The sequence below is a fragment of the Lactuca serriola genome, chromosome 6 (assembly GCF_051521515.1).
Source record: "Lactuca serriola cultivar US96UC23 chromosome 6, Lser_US96UC23_V15, whole genome shotgun sequence".
Lineage (NCBI taxonomy): Eukaryota > Viridiplantae > Streptophyta > Magnoliopsida > Asterales > Asteraceae > Lactuca > Lactuca serriola.
The window spans coordinates 163,312,538-163,325,804 of NC_136413.1; positions in this window are offsets into that span (position 1 = coordinate 163,312,538).

Consider the following 13,267-nt stretch of genomic DNA (forward strand, 5'->3'; position numbering starts at 1 on the left):
AGAGGGTCGGATTTAGCCTTGAGTGGCGTATTTGTGGTATGTGGTATTTTGGGGAACTCACTAAGCATTTATGCTTACAGTTGTTGTGTTTGATGTCTCAGGTACCAGCGAGGACCGTGGGAAGGCGACGGCTTGACACATACACACACCGACGGAGTTTATTTTGTGTAGAGATCTTGAGATTTGTTTTTGAAAACAGTATTGATTATGGATTTGATTTGTGATGTGATACATTATGTGATTTTGAAAAAGAAAAATTATTTTGAAAATTTACGGTGTTACACTTATAATGCCTTGTTTATGCTTTTGATCTGTATCGGAACATGACATCCCGAGGTTTTGATATAAAAGGAAATTATATATTTCTTAAAGAAAGGTTTTGATAAATTTTTTTATCATGTTTTGTTTTGGGAACAAATTCCGCAACATCTTTTAAAAGGATTACTTTGATTTTATTTTAAAAAGCATAAACGAAATCGGTATTTTCTGGCCGTGAAATTGGGGTTGTCACAACAAAAGTTTGTCTTAAGGAATCAACACAAGGTTTAGCATAATATGGTGTTAAAGGGTAATATTGGGAAAATATTGGTTTCTTAGTTTGCAATAAGTGAGTCACCTATTGATGAATTACATGCACACAAGAATTTTACTTATGATATCCATAGGTTGAGTGGAAAGTTCATTTTTTAAGTAATATACTTTTCATACAAGGATTTAATGGTATTTTTATTTATTTTTTTTAAGTTTATTTATATTTATATATTTACATTTATTGTAAATATATATAATTGAAGCAATAAGACCCAAATACCCTTAAGAGAAAAAAGGATCAAAGGTGGTGAAACTTTTTCTAGGTACACTTTGTACAATGAAAAAAAAGCAACTCTTCCAAGTTTAAGGCTCACATATTTGTTAGTTATTTACTAAAAAGAGATAATTGGATCTTATAATATTAATTTATTGTTTTAAATACATTCTTTTGGGTTGCAACAAATGAATGATGCATACATCAAATCTCTGGAAATACTATGTCCTTTTTAACACGCTAATCTATATCATAATGGTTAGCATGTTGACATAATTAATAGACAAAATTGTAAGTGTAATTTCTCCTGTTTCGGGTGGCAAGAAGCAATAACATATATATTATTATTTGTTTATTTTAACATTTTCATTCATTTTGTTTCCATTAAATCATTACAATAATGTACATTATAAATTTTGCTCAATTAAAACGATATCATCTAAATACAAATTAGTTTTGAGCACTACATTGACTTGAAATAAGCTACATATATGAGCTTTTTTTTTAAATCAATGGTTTTATCGTCATGCAGGTTAATTTTGCATGACGACTGCACCTCTGAATTATTTTTCAATTTATTACATTGATAAAAGAAATGGAAATGGGAGATGTGTTGTTGCTAACTAGCTACTTTCAAATGGTTGGAGATTAGTTGATAATTTATACAAATTAAACATTTTTATATATTATATTTTTATTATGGTAAAACATTTTTTTTTATATGCAACATATTTACTATTTTGAATTTAAACTTATTTATAAGTTTTTGAAAAATGGATATACTTTGAAAACGGAAACATGTTGTGCAAATGGAGAAATCTTAGTGGGAATCTCCTGGATGCATTTACCCTATGTCATGAAATTTTCACATAACCATTTCTATTAGCTTTATACAGTAAAATTCTTTACACATGACAATTTAATTATATTTTAAATGTGCAGAGATTTATGTTATTGATTTCAGCTCATCTCCATCAAATGAGAACATCAAACTACCACATTTGATGGAAGTTGTCTACACAAAGGATAATAATCAAATGAGAACATCAAACTACCACATTTGATGGAAATTGTCTACACAAAGGATAATTATAGCATTGTTCACTTCAAAAATGGTTCATTATGGTGTTCACTTCAAAAATAGGTGTTTATTAATGGTTTAAATTGATAATGGATCTTTGATAATTAGTTAATAAAACTTTTTTTTAATTGTATTCTTATATAAGCTGATCAAGATTTGTTTAGTTCATTGTTTTAGGCTCTTATTGTCCTTGCGATATATATATATATATATATATATATATATATATATATATATATATATATATATATATATATATATATATATAATTGTCGTTCTTTGGAAAAATTTAATGGTTTTAAAGATAGTCTTTTATTCAAAAGTGTTTGAATCTTGGTTTTTGGGATAAATGTACCTTATTCCAAGGACTTAATAATTCAAAATTGTTTTAAACTCGCCTATTGACATTATGCTGATAGTTTCTCATGCAAATATTTTGAGACAACGTTGAACATAACATAGTTCTTATTTGGATGTTTGATCAATCATGTGTTTCAACAGTAAGCTATTTGCACAAAAGAATAATCATCTCTAGAAACTAAATTTTGAAAAAAAATATTCGCACTCGTCGCTTGGCGTGGGTAAATGGCTAATGTGTATATGTGTGTGTTTATATATATATATATATATATATATATATATATATATATATATATATATATATATAGAGAGAGAGAGAGAGAGAGAGAGAGAGAGAGACAGAGAGAGAGAGATTTACGTTCATATGTAGATGGACATCTATTGTGCGGAAGTGTAGACAGTGCTATTATGTGAGAATAACTAATAGAATTTGTTGTTTGGTAATGGGATTTCGAAAACGTCAGCCACACATATCTATTATCATTATCATGCATTTCTACTAATTAAATCGTGTCTAAGGGTATTATAGTTTTTTTTTATGATCCCCATTCTGTCAGAATGTATTCTTGATAATCGTATTCTTTAAAAATGATAATGAGCAAAAAACGATGCGTGAGAACAAAAATGAATAAAAATTAGTAAGAATGCATGGTAATGACGATATTTATGTGAAGTTGAACGTATTCACATTACCAAATAACACATTCTCTTAGTCATTGTCAATGAATAACACTGTCTACGCAATAAATGTCATCCACATTTTAACCTACCCCTAGTTAAGTTCATATGTGGATGAGCATCTATTATGCAAATGTATAGACAATGTTATTCTGTGAGAATGACTAAGATTTTTTTTGTTTGGTACTGTGAATACGTTCAACCTCACATAACTATTATCGTTATCATGTATTTTCACTAATTAAGTCGTTTATAAGGGTATTATGGACTTGTTTTTTATGATTTATATTCTATCGGAATGTGTTTTTGAAATTCTGTAAAAATGAGTGAAAAATAATACGTGAAAACAAAATTAAATAAGAATTAGTGAGAATGAATGATAATGACAATATTTATATGAAGTTGAACGTATTCACATTACCAAACAACTTATTTTCTTAGTCATTCTCATAGAATAACATCACACACGTCCGAACAATAGATGTCATCCATATTTTCATATATATATATATATATATATATATATATATATATATATATATATATATATATATATATATATATATGTGTGTGTGTGTGTGTGTGTGTGTGTATGAGAGAGAGAGAGAGAGAGAGAGAGAGAGAGAGAGAGAGAGAGAGAGAGAGAGACATTATATGTATTATGACTTGGTTGATGAAACTTACTTCAACTAATTCTAAACCTACATTTATTATTCGACATGGCTCATAAATAGTATAATTATCTATCTAGTTTATAGAGCGTAGCAACTTTTGTGTTTTTCCTTGTCGTAAATTCTATAGCATTCAAATAAAGTTGAAGTTTTTAAGCATAATTTATAAATTTTATTTTAACTATGACATAATGAATTTTTGCTTTGCAGTTTGCAATATATGTATAATTTTTTTTTGTACGAGGTAATGGGTCATTCGGATCACATAAGTCATTTACATAAAAAGATATTAGTCTAAACAGTAAGGTAAATATATATATATATATATATATATATATATATATATATATATATATATATATATTTTAACATTTGTAGCCCACTAAAAAAAGATATGTTTTGGTTAGTACTCTCGTAGACTACAACAAAAAAAGGGAGGGATCAAAAACAATTTTGTTTGGGTTGTTGCACTGGACTAGACAAAACAAAAATATATTTTCTTTTTGTGTGTTAATAGAGAAGATTTTTTTTTAGCTGCCTTCTTTTGCTTTTCAAACGGTGGAAACAATAAAAAAATGAGATGATTTTTTGATATCTACACAGCAGAACAAGGAAAAAAAAATAAAGGGTTTACGTTCTTGTTGCATAGATCGAAAAAAAAGTAATGAAAGTTTCTTTTGTGTATGTTTATCGCTTTGTAGAAACAAATAAGTTAAAATAAAAATAAATATAAACACATGTATTAAAACTAAATATGATCAAATAAATTTATGTGTTTTTGTAGATAAAAGATATCTGAAGAGGTTATAAGACTTTAGTTCACATGTACGCCAAGAAGATGATGCATATAACAGTTTTAGGTCCGCGGTTTTCTAAAAAACCAAATAGTCTATTAAAGCTAATGTTTGCGCGTGGTCAGTACAGTGCAGACAAAAGAAGCCAATAAGATCTACAGACAAAAAATAAACATTGCGTTAGGATTCTTGATCCAAACCATTTATTTAAAGATGGTTGATGAGTTTGATCGTGGAAGTTATAGAAAATGTTGATGCCCCTTCGAATAATCATAAATGAAAAAACTTGTCACATATTCATAAAATGTTTTAGTAGTGCCATCAATAACTACAAATGTCTTGAGTGTGTTATGACTCAAAGATAGGAGTTGCACTCCTATTTGTTGACAATATTAGTTAGATCTTGTAAAAAGAAATGGCTGTTGGGAATAAACATGTATGAGTAAGAGATTCCGGAATGATATTGTTTCTTCGTACCAACAATACCAAAAGAAAAACTCATGGTTTTCAATGTAGATATCGAAAAGGCCCACGATTTCACTTTGTTGGAATCACTCAAAATACCTTCTTATAAAATTGGGTTTTGGCAATAAATGATGTGGATGTATTCATGGTTTCTTGAACTATGCTATGACATCAATTTTGATCAATGGTTCGCCCACCCTCGATTTCTAAATTAAACAAGGACTTCGCCAAGGTGATTCTCTTTCTCCTTTTTTTTTTATTTTTTTTTCTATCTATGGATTGATTTCAAATACAATCAAAGAGGCTAAATAGAAGCAAGTTGATGTCCATTTGTGTAAACTTCAATAAGATGGAAGGCTTGGTAATTGTTATTGGGTGTGTAGCTTTACAATTGTCTTTCATATAGCTCGGACTTCCTATTTGTTATAATATACCGAGAACCAAAAGTTGGAAGAGATGCAAAACTAATTCACGGATAAACTTTCAAATTGGAAAGTGAAATTGCTATCGGTTAGAGTTCAACTTATGTTAATAAAGTCAATTCTTGGGAGAATAGTCATATACTTAATGACTATGTTTCATTCCCCCTCCCCAAAAAAACCATCAATTGTTTAGAAGCAATAAGAAATTTGTTTTATTGTAGGTGGCAAGTTGGGTGACTAAAATCTTACGTAGAACAAGTGGAAATAAGGTTATGAAATATAAAGAGTATGAAGTTCTAGGAGTGGGGAGTTTGTACATCTTCAATAGAGCTCTTTCATTTAAGTGAGAGTGTAGTTTCCTTAATAATCTAAATTCGTTGTGGGTTCGGGTTTTAAAAAGCATATAAAGAAGATGCTCATTGGAATTCAAATGTTCCACTTCTCATTCAGGATCATCTTGGGTTTCATATTTTAGTTTCGAAAAAACAAGTACATAATAAAGGTATTAATATAATTTTTTTTTCTTAAAGAGATGGGTGATGGAAGAAGCACTAGTTTATAGGATGATATTTTATTGGGATGTTTGCCTTTAAAAAAACCGGTTTCCAAGATTTTACTACCTTGATCTAAGAAAAGTGTGCGTGTACCTAGAATGGATGTCAAATCGGATCAGCAGAGTGGGTTGCATGCTATATTACATAATGTCATGTTATATTCACAAAGCGATAAATGGATATGAGATTTAGAAGCTACTACGTAGTACATGGTTTATTATGCAAGACATTTAATAGATAAGTGTACTTTAATTGTGGATGGATCTCATATTAAATGAAACAATCTTGTGCCCATCTAGTTGAATGTTTTAGCTTAGAATATGAGCAAGATGAACTTACAACTAAGGCCAATCTTACATGATGGGTATTGATAAGGACTCTCTTTTATGCTATACATGCTAGTCGGCTATTGAGATTTCAGACCACAAGTTTTTTTTCTTGTGTGCTTGTGATGTATATTTGAGCATTAATATCTCGATGGTAGAGTGCGAACATTTAGAATTTTGCAAACTTTTCTTAGCTTCTAGATCTGGAGAACATACTCAATCTTACTTGAAGCATATTTATGCAATTATCCTCATAATGTGTTGAGCAATTTGGAGGTTTAGAAACAACACAATTTTTGGAATGGGAAATTAAAACTTAATTGAGTTGTTGGGATTCATGACCCAATTAGTGTTATAAACTTAATTGGGTTGGTTTGGCTTCATGAATCATGATCCAATTAGCATTATAAACTTCATGTAATCTCGTTGTTTTGCCTAGTACCTTGATAGACTTTTTCCTTATAAAATTCTTTGTCATTCCAAAAAAAATGTTTAAACACGACATAAAAATGGTGTGTTTACAAGGTCTAAACCCTAAAATGCAAACTCAAAACGAAATAAACGGGTTTGGGTAAGGATTTCAAAATGTTTAAGTAAATGGATCAACACGATACGACACAAAAATTAAAAGAGTAAGGTTGGGATCAAACTCTTTCAACCTGACACAAATCTTGCAGGACATTACACGTTTACCAAATCTCATATTACTGCCATCAAACATTTTAGATAATTGGAATTTACATGAATATTAAAAGGATTTTGGAATTTTACTTAAGCCATGATGCATGTTTATAAAAGGCTAGTTTGATTGTATACACGAAAAATGACGAGGGTCAATGGAGTCACACCCCCTTGTAGGTATCGAGGGCAACACCTTTTACGTTTTTGGTGAAACACAAGTGCATTTCCTAAATGAAGATAATGTGTACAAGATCATAAATTTGTCTAATAGCATCAAGTGGTCCTAATGCCAAATGTAACGTCATGAATTTTTCTCCTCATTTTTTTATTTTTAAAAAACCATTTAACAGAATAATGCAATGACAATATTATTACAAGTTTATTTGTTAACATCATCAATGTTACTTATAAATCATCCAAAAATAGTTTAAGTATTCCAAAAACATCCAAAAGGGAAAACTCAATAACCAAGACCCAAGATGGCATCATGTACTAATAAAAGACCAAACAAAACATAAGCTACCCAAAGCAACTCATCCTCACTAAGCCTTACTCCTTACCTACCCGTGCCACCATAAGGCAAGCATGGAAAACATAAAAGATCAAGTGTCATAATTAGTACACTGAGTTAATCTGAAGTACAATAAGTATGAAAACATGAATATTTCATACCATTCTATCAGCCATACATTCAGTCACACATGTTTCATACCAAACACCTAATACCGTTCAATATTATTAATATATAAGTTATATATTAATTGTTCATACTTCACCATAGTAATTATTAATTGTTTATCTTCGCTATAATTACTTTTAATCCCCACCATATCAAGGATCTAAAACACTGCTAATCCCCCATAAGACGCCTCGTTCGCTACTAACGTGACCTAATGGCCTAGTGCACTAACTGAGGTGCGACTCTCACCTGTAAAATTGTCTTTGGTTCTCACTACTAGAAAAACAGCCTTTTACGACGCTCATTGCGCGTCGTAAAAGGCTCAGACGACGCGCAAATACGCGTCAAGGAAGGCCCTGTCACAAAGAGAGACAACGCTCATTTACGACGCGCAATTACGACGCGTGTTTACGACACGCAATGCGTATCAAGGAAGGCCCTGTCATAAAGGAAGACGACACACATTCGCGTGTCGTAACCTTAAGACGCGCGTGTTAATGACACGCAATGCGTATCAAGAAAGCCTCTGTCAAGAAAGGTCATGTCATAAATGAAGATGACACACATTTTTGCGTATCATAATTTTAAATGTTTAAAAAAAATATTATTTATAGATTTACTAATTTTCAAATTAAATTTGTATTTAATGCCTCATAATAGAAAATAAAAATCATATATAAAAAATACAATCTATTGCATAAAATTTAACGTCATACAAATAGTCGTTCCATGGAAAGATAAAACAAATCAATAGTTGTAACAAAAATTTACAAACTAATTAGATACAAGAAATATAAAAAAATATACCCTCAAATGCTTTTCAAAGTCTAATCTCCATGTCAGCTCTTCAACTCACTTCTCTAGTTTGTCCTTAGGTTCTCTAAGGGCTCCAGCATCTCTTGTAGTTTCAAAGGCACAAAGAAGAACATAACGTGCAACATCTCTTGCAGTTTCAAAGGCACAAAGAAGAACATTACTCCTCTTACCATTCTCTAATCAAATTTCGGTTTTATGTTATGGGATTGAGAGTCGTGTTAGTGTTAGTGTTGTTGTTGCTGTTAGGGGCACCATCAGATGTGTTGCTATTGCTGTTGGCTCCTTGTACCCATGCTTGGATTAGAGTGCTTGTTATAGAACTTGCACTGCCATTTTGAGCAGCTGAAAAATGAAACAAAGTAAATGAATATCTCACCACTTTCCCATAGTATAAATATCTAATTCTAGGGCTAAACACAACAAAGTACAAGGATTTAATAGAATGAGATGAAATAGGATGCTATAATACACGTGTAAAAGAAAATATGTTGTTGTTTCTTGCATTCAACAATAAATAATAAGTGTAGTAAATTATCGACCATGGAGATTGTTTTGTCAGCATGACCAAAATGCCCTCGAGCTGTTTCCTAACATCTTCTTCAGGGTGAGAGCTTAACCGAGCAAATAGTTGAGGAGTTACTTCCTGTAGAAAGGAAAAAAAGTTACTAGTTAGAACAGAACTGATTAGGTTACTATGATAGAAATCTGGCGAGAGGGGTCCCACCCACCTGCCATGGCAACAAAGGAACTGTTGAAAGTGCAGGTTCAAGTAGCAAAGTTGTAAATGTTTCATTAAGCATTAATTTCTCCTTCTGTAGTTCATGTTGCACTTTATCCAAATTTCCTTCAATATTGTAAAGCATTGCTTGTAAAAGCATCTGCTCACTCCTGACCCCTCACTTTTGGTTCCCTATCAGATGCAACATCAAGAACAGAGAACACGATCTCTCCAAACATAATCAATAATCAGGTTGAAGTATATATTATGAGTAAGTAATAAAGTACATATAACACAATAAATTATTATTAAGGAACTTATGTATTTAATGATAGAAAGATGTATATTTAAATGAGAAGATAGCTCACCAGCCTAGGTGGTTCATAAAGGCATTCCAGGAGGTTTATTTTGATAATAATTGTCAAATCTTGAACAGTAACAAACAAATGATATATGTTTACATATTAAGAATATAATGAGCAAAAAATAAAGTGAATACCACATTTTAGGCAACCATTGCTCCCCCATAGCAACTATACAAGGAATATGGGACAAAAATGGTTGGACTTCATGTATGACTTCAAGTATAAACCATCATCTTAATGAAATCTAAGATAGATCAGATCTTAGCTTTATATTTTCTTCAATCAATGACACTTGGCAGTTACAAATTTCAGAAAATTTTTTATCCAAAATTCCAATTAAAAAAAGTTTCACTAATAAGAAAGGAGATCTATCTTACTTTCTCAGCAGCTTCAATGATTCTGAGATGTGAAGACTCTGGTTTGTTTTGGACATCATCTTCTTCAGAGATGGAAGTGAATTGACCTTCAAATTACCTATTATAAGAACTTACTGTAATTAACTACTATGTGATCAAAGGGGTAGATATGGAAATACCAAAATATAAACATGTTGATTTAAAGTAAGCACCTTGACAACAATTCTATGGCAGATGAACCATATCCACGCTGCAAGTAACAGATAATACAAGAATCATTTACTATTGTGAGTGATAGATATTGGAAATAAATACCATGATATGCACATAAAACACACACACACACACACACACCTTCACATGTTTTGGATTTTGAGGTAAAACTAGTTCTGGATCAAGATTGAAATGGAAATTGTTACTATTTTGGGCATTTCGAGCATCAAATTACTTCTTTTCAAAGGAGATATTTGACAGGTTGACTTTATAAAAAAAGTCACTTTTTGACTTAGTAACCGATATGGTTTTTCATGTACAGATTAAAGCTTTGTTTATTCACTTTATTGACAGCCTTTTTCTTTTACTTAACAACCCGTTATTACTTTACTACAAGTCTAACTTTATTCTGTATCTACATTGAATCTGAATCCTTCAGTTGACTATTTTTTATCATTAAAGTCAAACTTCCTTTAGTTGTTAGCACATGGATTCATCAATACTTTAAAATTACCCATCAACTTTAAGCAGTTTAAATAGCATGTCTCCTAACACATTCCATATTTAAAGTTACCCATCATTCTAAAAGGTACCTCCAGAATGGTGAAAACCAGGGGATAAATTAGCACTTGTCCTAATGCCCACTCCAGAATTCCCAGCTTCTTCATTTACAGTTGTTATAAGTTCCTCGGTCAAAGCAATCACCTACAGCAAAAAAAAGTCAAACCTTAAACACTTTGGAGCTTTTGTTTCCACATCAGTAAGATAAAAAATGGTGTTGTTTCAAACTCATAATCTTAGTGAACATCAGAAATTAGGAGACAAAGGTAGAAGTAGATTGGCCATCACAACACATAGCAGACACCTACATAGAAATCAAGATACAAGTGATGGAGTAATGAAACAAAAATAATGTATCTCTATCTTCCCCTTCCTTTGTAGCTTGGTCAAGATCATCATCTCCACCCTACAGAGTAATGAAACAAAAATAATGTAAGAGAGAAACATGTAGTCTAAATAATTCAAATAAGAACATGCATCTTTTCAACAAGCTATATATGATAAAAACAAATGGGCCTCTACTTAACAAATTGTAGTGATGATTTAGACTAAATCATATGGCAGGAAAAACTTACCAAAATTTGTTCCAATGACAACTCAGTAGGCTTACTGAATAGTTTATCATTGTATGTTTTGAAGGTTGTGGACACATTGGGTTGTTTGGATACGTGTATTGTAAAGAAATGTTCTTGTTGACTCCTGTGGTTATAAATGATCCATCCGAAGTGTAAATTATACCCGTATCAAGATCCACATAGTTGAAATTTTTAGGTGATCCACAATCAATGATTATATACCCTATATAAAAAGAATCCAAATATGGGTTTTAACTTTTAAACAATTTGGCATATAGTGATATAGACATATAGTCTATTGTTTTATTATCGAAGTTTTATTTACATAAAATACAAGGCTATAACAGAATAAAGACAAAAGTTAACTAAGTTCATGGGGCTAACCTGTTTGAACATGTGCATGAACAAGAACCAAAACTGCAAGAATACAACAAATGAAGAAATGAAGAAAGAAGATCATTATAACTCAGAAACCATTAACCAACCTCTAGTGTTTTTGTTGAGAGATTAATGACTCTGAATTTGTTAATTTACTATAGAAACTCGAAGAACATATTTATTGGGTCCCTGTTTTGTTGAAAACAATCATGTAAAAATGGCTATCCTAAGAAAGTAGTCAAAAAAGTGGAACTTGTAAAGTCCTGATAATTGAAACATGTAAAAGATGTTAAATATGGTTTATTTATGCTTATACATAGGTGGGAGTAGTTTGAGCTTTAAAGTCAATTGACCATATCATCAAAACATTTGGCCTGCATTATTATTGAAGCCCATGTATACATATTGTGGCAATCACGATCCTTTAAGTGCGGGTTATGGAAATTACAGTCATCATGTATACACTTCTGTGTGGTTTTATTATTCACCATTAGCAGCTTTAGCTTCTCGAATCATCCATATGCATCTACTGTGTTCTATATGAACAAAATGAAGAAAGTTCAACTGATAGGATCGTTCTTCAAAAAAAAAATTCAAACATATGCATCTAGAAGTTGAAACCGACCAAACATTATGAGATTTACAATGTATAATAATGGAAAAGTCGTAAAATCATTGTCCGATAAGAGAAAAGTCAACCGAACCATCAATTTCATTAGATCCCACAGGAATATATCGCGATAGAAATCTAGTCATCGTATTTTTGTGTATGAATCGAAAGTCTTGAAAAAGGAGTTGGAATCGACGGTGACTGCTTGAAATCGAAAGTCAAACAAAAAGTCAAAATCGAAGTTTTATTTGTCAATTCAGTAAATTTTGACTCAAATTTTGTTCATGTTGATAACGATTGATGTAGTTTGAATGGAGACACTTCGTATCGATTGGGTCAAAGGCAGAATTGTAAGTTTGGAGTTTCAATTTGATTATGAAGTCGCCAGTTGAATGTGCATTTGAGGATCGAAAGTTGTGGTCAAGTAATGATTTTTGATGATTAAGCTTGAATTTCGATAGATAAAGCTTTATAGTATCGATAGTATTTTGAAGTTTGCGGTCGAACATAAAAGATCTGATTTAGAATCGAGTGTTGATGTATCGATTTTGGAAAATGTGATATTAAAATACGATATCGACTTTGATGGATTCATCGTTCTAGTGTCGTTTCACGTACGAATCATTTCAAAAAAGCTAAATGAATCAAAATCAAAACAGAAAAAGAAATCCTAACCCATTGATAGAGGTCAACGTTGAATTCGTAGAAGGTAACATGAGCGGCGGTGATTAAGATATTTTAGGGCTTGCAGCAGTCATGGATGCTCTGACCATGCAGGGTAGGTAGGATCGTAAACAAAGAGAAGATCGGAGAGACCGAGAGATGGGAGAAAAATCATACGTACCTGAGGTTTCATGAGAGAAAATGTGGTATGAGGGTTGCATTTTGCCCTAATTGGCTCCCAATTACCAGAATAGGTTTGGGTTATGGTATTTAGTTGAATCCCCTAGTTTAAGAATGCTGCAGTTTACAACAATCTCAGACTAAATGGAGAGATAGCTTGGAAATCTGACGAGAAGGGGGTTTTCAGCCATGTAAAGGAGACGAGAGTTTTCAGCACAAGGTGGGGGTTTTAGTTTTTGGGGATTTCGTTTTCCCTCTAGGATGGAACGCGCGTTCTATTATTAAAGAGCCGAAGAAGAGAGAATCACAGAAGCAT